Source organism: Sceloporus undulatus, chromosome 2 (assembly GCF_019175285.1).
Source record: "Sceloporus undulatus isolate JIND9_A2432 ecotype Alabama chromosome 2, SceUnd_v1.1, whole genome shotgun sequence".
Lineage (NCBI taxonomy): Eukaryota > Metazoa > Chordata > Lepidosauria > Squamata > Phrynosomatidae > Sceloporus > Sceloporus undulatus.
The window spans coordinates 129,755,704-129,764,271 of NC_056523.1; positions in this window are offsets into that span (position 1 = coordinate 129,755,704).

The following is an 8,568-nucleotide window of genomic DNA, read 5'->3' on the forward strand; positions in this document are numbered from 1 at the left end:
CCCATTGTATTCTGGTCCAGTAAATGGGGCTGGAGACTGCAGACTGGTAGCATTATTCTGGTGGTACCATGCAAGCTCCTCAGGGCTGGGGGGTGAGTGGGTAGGTGGATGGTGGACAAAAGAAATAATAAACTTCAGGAAGCAATCAATTCCAGCAATAAATTGCCTCTAAAGAAGCCATTAGCCCTGCACAGATGAGGCTTTCTTCCATCTTGCCAAACTTAAAAGTTAGAATCGATTTCTTTTTCTTTTTCACAAAGCAGAAATAAATAAATAAATAAATAAATCAAATCTTTCTGATGTGTCAGTTCCTGGCTAGCTCACTCATGACTCTCTGATCCTGGTACTATCAGTCCAATGGCAGCGTTGGACTACCAATTGTTTTTAGCTCCTCCTGCAGCTTTTGCTGCCACTGAGTGTGCTGCACCCCACAATAAGTAATTTAAAAATAAAATATCTAAAGTTGATATTTTAATCAATATGATTTATTTTATAATGCAGTTAATCATATATGCTGAAGCATTTATTTTAATGATAAGTTACTTTTAATTTATTTTACAATAAGTTAATAAAACAAAAAAGTACTTGCCCTGCCTCACCACCTCTATTCACACTTGGTATAGATGAAGGGTTCCTTTTACAACTTCTGGTGCACTGGATAACTCTGAGTAGAAAATTCAAACTGACTGTTGAATAGCCTTGGAGCTCACAGTAATTTTTGTAAAGCAGAGTTTAAAGCTCTCTTCTATTCAGCTCCAGAAATAAAGTGTGTGTCTGTATTTAAGTGTGCGTGTGTGTGTGAGACTGGATTTATTCCATCTTGACAACCCCACAAGGGCACAGAACAAATAGCAGCTTTCAAAATCAAAAATTCAATCAATGTAAAAAAGCAGGTAGTAGGCAAGACCTTCAAAGTCACATGTAATTCAGTGTAAGAGGTATAGATAGGCTTAATTTTTTTCCATAAAAGGTTTAATGACTAAACCCATTAGGGGACTCAGTGTGACTCGGTTTGTGCTGTTAGGAAGGATTTAATTAGGGGAATTTCTGAATTTAGCTCCAATTGTCGAGAGGGAGGTTCCTAACAACACCCTCGTGAGACCGTGTCCTGTGGTGTATATGAGAGGTCCGCAAGAATCCCTTCAGAGATGACGCTGAGACAGACTGCTCCACTTAAGTCCACATATTTATTAAAAGGGGAAAACAAACACACAGCAAAAGGGCACAAACATAGTGAGAGTTGAGAGAGGCAAATCTATGGGAGATACTTACTTATGAAAGCTTCTCCAGGAACTAGATGTGGATGTAGATGATGAAAGGACACAGCCTCTGAAACGTGGAGGAAAAATGGCCGAGGGAGCTAAAATCAGAGTTCGGTCTGACGTGAAGCCAGGCTTGTGGTAACACTGAGGCTTATACATTGGGCCCTCCTTATACGTGGATTTGCCATGCGCGGATTTGAACATCTGCGGATGGCAAACCCGGCCATTGTCCCCCATGGTGCAGGGCACTGCCATTGGGGACAAAAGTCCCTCTCCTCTCCTTCCCTCTCCTCCTGCCTTCTCCCTCCCTCCCTCCCTCCCTCCCTCCCTTCCCTCTTACCGTTGTCACCGTGGGAAAGGCCAGGCGCCGGTGTTGGAAGCCTTGAAGACCTCTGGCGCGGCTGCTCGGCCTCCTCGCCGCCACTGCCAATACAGGAAAAGCCTGATGGCGGTGTGGGAAGCTTCTTGGCCTCCAACACCACCACCGAGTCTTTCCCATGGCAGCAGAGCTGGCGCAGCGAGGAGGGCGAGCAGCAGTGCCAGAGGCCTTCAAGGCCTCCAACACTGCCACATGGACTCCTCAATGCCTCTGGCGCCACAGAAGGGCCGGGTGCCATGTTGGAGGCCGAGAGGCCTCCAGCACCGCCACCTGGCCCTTCTGTGGTGGTGATGAGGAGGCCAAGTGGCGATGCGGGAGGCCTTGAAGGCCTCTGGTGCTGCTGTGCTCCGTTCCTCTTTGCCACCGCTGCTGCTGCCGCAGGAGATGCCCGACAGTGGCGGCGAGGAGGCCGAGGGTTATTTCTATTCTTAAAAGCAAATTCCGTGTTCAGTGGTGTTTATTTTCAGTAAACAGTATATACAATCATAGATAGCCTGCCCTACGACCTTTAGCATTTCATACTGGTGTTGGGGGCCCAGTAGTGGCATTATTTCTTTTTTGCTGTGTTGTTTTTACTCATTTTCAGTTCATCATCTGATATTTTTGGCAGTAGTCAAAGGTTTGACCACAGTCTCAATAAACAGGTAAAACCCAAAGATGTTGCCCTCCAAATCATATTGAATCATTTTAAATCTTTCCTGTCTTTCAGGAGAATAAAGCAAACCAGATGAATTCAGACATGAATAAACAAAAATATTATAACTGATAAGAGGCTCTATCTTTTAGCTGAAACCAAATAATAAATATGATTAAGTCATTATTTTAACATTGAAAAGGTAAAGATTTCCCCTTTCACAAGGTTGTCAATTAGACCTATAGTTTTATTATAGGTATCATGACAGTTAATGTTCTTTATAATACCGACATATATTGGCATCATAGAGACAGTCGTGTAAACAATAAGGAATCTAAAATTAGCATACCTAGTTTACACATTGCCTTCCTGTCACAGTATTATATATTTCTGTTTCAATATGACCGCATCCACTTCCCCATGCTTTCCCTTAGGGTAGAAGTGGGCAACTTTGGTGTGACTGAGGGGCAACAAAAGTGTGTGAATGTGTGTGTGTGTGTGGGGGGGGGGGGAATGCCATCAGATGCTGCTTAAAATGGAAGGTTAGTGGAGGGTATGGTGGGCATCAGCTGTGGACTCTTCAAGGGTGCTGGGGCTCTGGCAGTTAGCTAAGAATGCTAGACATTGGAGGATATCACACAACTGAAATTGGAAATATAATCCAGTGTCATCCTGAATGCAATCATGAGTATTCACGTTATTGCGTGAAAGATTACCACACGTGATTGCTGGCAGTCCGAACGCACTCTGAACGCAATCATGTGTCAATCCACAGTTAATTCGGTGAACTAGCGAAGTCACAAACCCTATTCCAAGGCAACTTCGCACTCAGTGCGCTGTTGTTTGGTGTGATGTGCATGTCTCCTTTGGCCCTGGTTCCCCTCCCCCCATCTGGAAGGGGGGGTTCCCATGAAGCCACGCTGCAATTCCACTTCAATTTTGCTTCCGCTTGTCCTTCAGCATTGCTGAGGGGGGGCTGCTGCCTGCTAATTAAGAGGCATGAACCCGGAGCTATTGGATAACCATTATATTCATGTTTCAGCACGACAAGAGTGAATATATGCTCGTTTTAACATGAATAGAGCATGTTCTTTCAACAATTCTTCCCATCCCCCCTGCAACTTCTTTTGTAAATTGTGGGGTTCCTTGGTTCCTCTCTCTCACTCGCCTAAATATGCTATGCTCCGGTCATCTGGAGCCTCCCTGAACATGCGCAAGGGTCCCAATTTGCAATTAAGAACCCACCAATGTGATGGCTTACTTCGCACAGAATCTGAGTTGCATTCAGGGAGGCCATTACAGTGAATTTAAGGTGTGATAAGTAATCACATACAGTTGTCCCTCCATATTCGCTAGGGTTAGGGGAACAAGACCCTTGTGATATGGAAAAACCGCAAATAACAAAAACACTGTTTTTCCCTGAGAGGACACCTCTCTAGGAATCTCTAGAAGGAAGGAGACGGAGACCCCATAACAGGAAGGACCAGGAAGAGGAGGAATAGAGTGTCGACGGAAGAGCCGCTGGAGGACTAAGAAGAAATAGAGACTGAAAGTGTAGAGTGTCAACGGAAGGAGGAAAGAAAAACGGAAGTGTGGCAGAGAGAAACATCATAGAGTGGATAGATAGAGAGTCAAAGGAAGGAGACAGTACTGGAGGACTAAAGTCTAAAGAACATGACATGAAGGATAGAGCGACAGCGGAAGAAGGTCAAAAGCGGATAGAGAACGATAGAGCGGCACCAGGAAGTAGAAGACAGAAGGAAGAAGGTCTAAAGGACATTTTAACTGCGGCTTTTTTCTTTCTCTTATTCTTTTGAAAACGGAAAGAACTTAATTGAGCTTAAAATTATAAGGGGGTAAGCACTGAAATTTGAAATTGAAGGCGGAAGGGTGGTTTTTGAGAGGGAAAATAAAATAAATATATATATAAAAATAATAATAATAAATAAAAAATAAATTAAAAAATAATAAAAAATAATAAAAAAATAAAAAAATAAAATAAAAAGGAGAAGAAAAGAAAAGGGGGAATTTTCTGTATTGTACTTGATAAACATTAAAATCTAGTTGGTAATATTAAGAGAAGGAAACAGTTGGAAGTATATGGTGGAAATCTGTAATTGAGTATAGATGCTTCTATAAAGGAACGTTAGTGAAAAGTAGAGAAGTAAAGAAAGACTTTTACTGATAAAGATAAGAAAAGACCCTAGAAACTTTGTATAAGTAAGAATAGATAAGAAGGGGGAGGTAAGATTAGAGCGTTAAGTTAACATAATTAAAGTATAGAAGGGCTCATATAGATACCTATAAGGATAATTTTGACTTATTTTGACTTGATATTTAAAACGTGTTATTAACTTCTAATTATCTTTGCTGCTCTCTCTCAAACTATCCTCTGGGTGTTGGAGGCTTATATTTTCACAGAATTAAAGGATAAACATAAGAAAGTGACATGAGTGTTAATACTAGGCAACAAACACAAAAAGCTAATCAGTTAGCTCAAAATCAGAGAAAGCTCTCAATTGATAAACTTCAACCCCAGGAAATGAATCAACTATTACTGGAAAAAATAGAAAATCTCTCCACTAATCTTTCTGCAAGTTTGGCAAAGGAGATGAACAATTTTAAAAAAGAGATAAAACAAGAAATAAGGGCGGATTTAAGAGAGATAAATAAGAAAGTGGACACTTTGATTCAAGATAATCAAAAAATCAACCAAAGGATTGAGATTGTGGAATTCAGAACAGAGAAATTAGAATCAGATTTTGCAAAACCCGTCAGCAGAAGAGAAGAAGAACTGGATGAGAAGGCGGTATGGGAACAGAAATTAAGAGAGAAATGTCTGAAAATTAGAGGCCTCCCTGAAGAACAAAATGAAGAATTGGAGGAGAAATTAATAAAGGAAATTGCAATTTTTTTGAAAAAGGATCCCATGTTTTTTTTGAGGAGGAGATTGACAAAATCTACCGCGTTAATTCGGTTGTGGCAAGACAAAAGGGCCTCCCTAGAGATGTTGCAATTTATTTTGTGAGAAAACGTGTGAGAGACCATTTTTTAACAGTGCATAATAATACCCCATTTAAATATAAAGATATAGAGCTCAAAGTGCTGAAAGATGTGCCTGGAAGATTATTAAGAAAAAGGAAAGACTACATTTCTTTGACCTCTTTCTTAAGGAAAGAAAATACTCCCTATCAGTGGGTGTGACCTTCTGGTGGAACCAAAAAAGAACAAAAATTTTATCACCAGAACAAGCAAAAGCATTTTTAAGGAAAGCGACAGAAAGAACTAAAGAAAAAGGAGAAAAAGCACAAAAGAACGTTAAAGAAAGTGGGAAAGAAGTTAACAGTTTGCGGACTGTTCTGGAACATAAAGAAAATGATGAAGAGGTGCAAGTCTCCAAGGAAGAAGATAACCAAGAAGATTTAGATTTGGGGAATTTGGCAAGCTCAAATATCAACATACAAGAAGTCTTCACTGAAGAAGAAAGGATTAGAAGAGAGGAGAAGAGAGCAGAAACTGAAGGAATATTTTGACAAGGAAATTCACTGCTGACACCGACTATATTTCTCCAGTATTACTCTTTTGTTTTTTAACCGTGAATTTAATAAATTTTCCACCCTTTACCCTAAGTGTTTGAAATAAAGAATATAACCACACTTTTTTCTCTGATTTGTTTATAAGATACAGTCTAAATATGTTGAATCAATTAAAAACATTATCATGGAATGTACAAGGCTTAAATACACCACAGAAAAGGAAAAAAATATGTCATTATCTTCAAAAACTAAAGCTAGATGTGATCTGTCTTCAAGAGACAAGAATTAAACAAAAAGATAAAAAACATTTAAGATTTATTAAATTAGGACAAGAATTCATTTCGGCCTCCAAATTTTTAAAAAAAGGGAGTGGTAATTTATATAAATGCCAAATATGAAGCGAAGGAATGTTATAATGACCCAGAAGGACATTATGTTATTATAGAATTAAATTTAGAAGGTCAAAGGATACTAATTGTGGGAGTGTATGGACCATTAGAAAATAAAAATAAATTTTATAAAAAACTTAAGAATAGAATATTTGAATTAGAATTCGACTCATTAATATTGCTAGGGGATTGGAATGGTGTAATAGACCCCAAAATAGATAAATCTTCTGAGATAAAGACTAAGAAACAACAGGGAAAACTACCAAATGAATTTTTTGAATTGATGAACTCATTTGTTTTAGAAGATGCTTGGAGAAGTAAAAATAGAACAAACAAGGACTTTACGTTTTACTCGAATCCTCACAAATCGTGGTCACGCATTGATATGATCCTGGTTTCCACCCACTGGATTTCAAAGATTAACAAAGCTATAATTCTTCCAAGAATATTATCTGATCATAACCCGGTGCAAGTCGATTTAAAAATAGGGAATAAGGAGTTTAATTGGAAAATAAGTAATAACATATTAAAAGAAGAAAATTTGATAAAAAATCTAAGAGAAGAAATAAATAATTATTTTAATGAGAATTTGGACAAAGGCACAAATTTACAAGTGGTTTGGGACGCCCATAAAGCTGTAATAAGGGGATGGGCGATTAAGAAAGCTTCTGAAATTAAAAAGAAAAGAATTGGAAAACTGGAGAATTTTAATGAAGAATTGAAAAAGAAAGAGAAGAAATTGAAAGAAATCCCTAAAGATCAGGAAACCTTAGCAGAGATAAAATTTATACAAGGTCAAATTTCAAATTTATTAGTGGAGCAAATGGAGAAAAAGATAAAATTTACTAAACAAAAATTTTTTGAATTTGCAAATAAGCCAGGAAAATTGTTGTCTTATCAAATAAAGAAGGAAAGGGCAAAACGTACTATAACATCACTGAAAGAGGATGGAAAATTTATTGTTAATCAGAATCAAATTAAAGATTGCTTTCTTAAATATTATAAAGAATTATTTAAGAAACCTATTGTGAAAAGAAATAAAATAACAAATTATTTAGATTCACTGCAAATTCAAAAAATTACGGAAGAACAAAGGGACATTTTGAATTCAGAAATTACAGTTGAGGAGGTAGCTCAGGCAATACAAAGAAGCAAAAATGGAAAGACACCAGGACCTGATGGTTATACCAACGAATATTATAAAGCGTGTGAAGAAAGTCTTAAAAATCAGTTGGTAGAGATTATGAATGAAGCATTAAAAGGGAAAATTCCCCAGACATGGTCACATTCCACAACTGTTTTATTACCAAAAGAAGGTAAAGATCTAACGTCCCCAAAAAATTATAGACCTATTGCTTTATTAAATTCGGACTACAAATTGTTTGCTTCTATATTGGCCGAAAGACTCAAAACTTTTTTGACGAATTGGATACATTCTGACCAATCAGGCTTTCTCCCCGGTAGAATGATTAAAGATAACATTAGAAATTTGGTAAATTTGATAGAAATACATAGTAAAAGAATTGACAAAAAATTGGCTTTGTATTTTATTGATGCGGAAAAGGCTTTTGACAACGTGAACTGGGAATTTATGATTGGACTATTAAAAAGATTGGATACTGGTGGAAAATTTATAAAAGCAATAGAGGCAATTTATGCAAAACAAGATACACGCTTTGTAATAAATGGGGAAAGAACCAAGACTTGTGAAATATTTAGAGGAGTTAGACAGGGTTGCCCTCTTTCACCGTTGTTATTCATAATTATATTGGAGGTATTATTAATACAAATTAGGCAAAATGAAAAAATTGAAGGTTTTAAATTAAGAGGGGAAGAGTATAAATTGAGGGCATACGCTGACGATTTGGTCCTAACCATTACAAACCCAATTGAAAGTATAGACATTTTGTTAAGGATATTTAAAAAATTTGGAAAAGTAGCAGGTTATAAAATTAATGTTGAAAAAACAAATATTCTTACACTAAATATGACTGAAGGAGAAAAAAGACAGTTGGAGGAAAAATCAGGTTTTCAGCTGGTGAAAAAAGGAATCACCCTATCAAGTAAAAACGTTTATATATTTAAAAATAACTATGAGAAATTGTGGGAAGCGATAAAATCTGATTTGAAAAAATGGAAAAATCTGAATTTATCCTGGATTGGGAAGATGTCAATAATAAAAATGAACATACTACCTAAATTATTATTTTTATTTCAGAACGTTCCTATAAGTATCAATGAGAGAACATTTAAAAAATGGGAAAAAGATATATCGAATTTTATTTGGAACAATAAAAGGCCAAGAGTAAAATTAAAGGTTCTGTATGATTCTACAGAAAATGGGGGTCTTGCACTACCAAACCTAAGA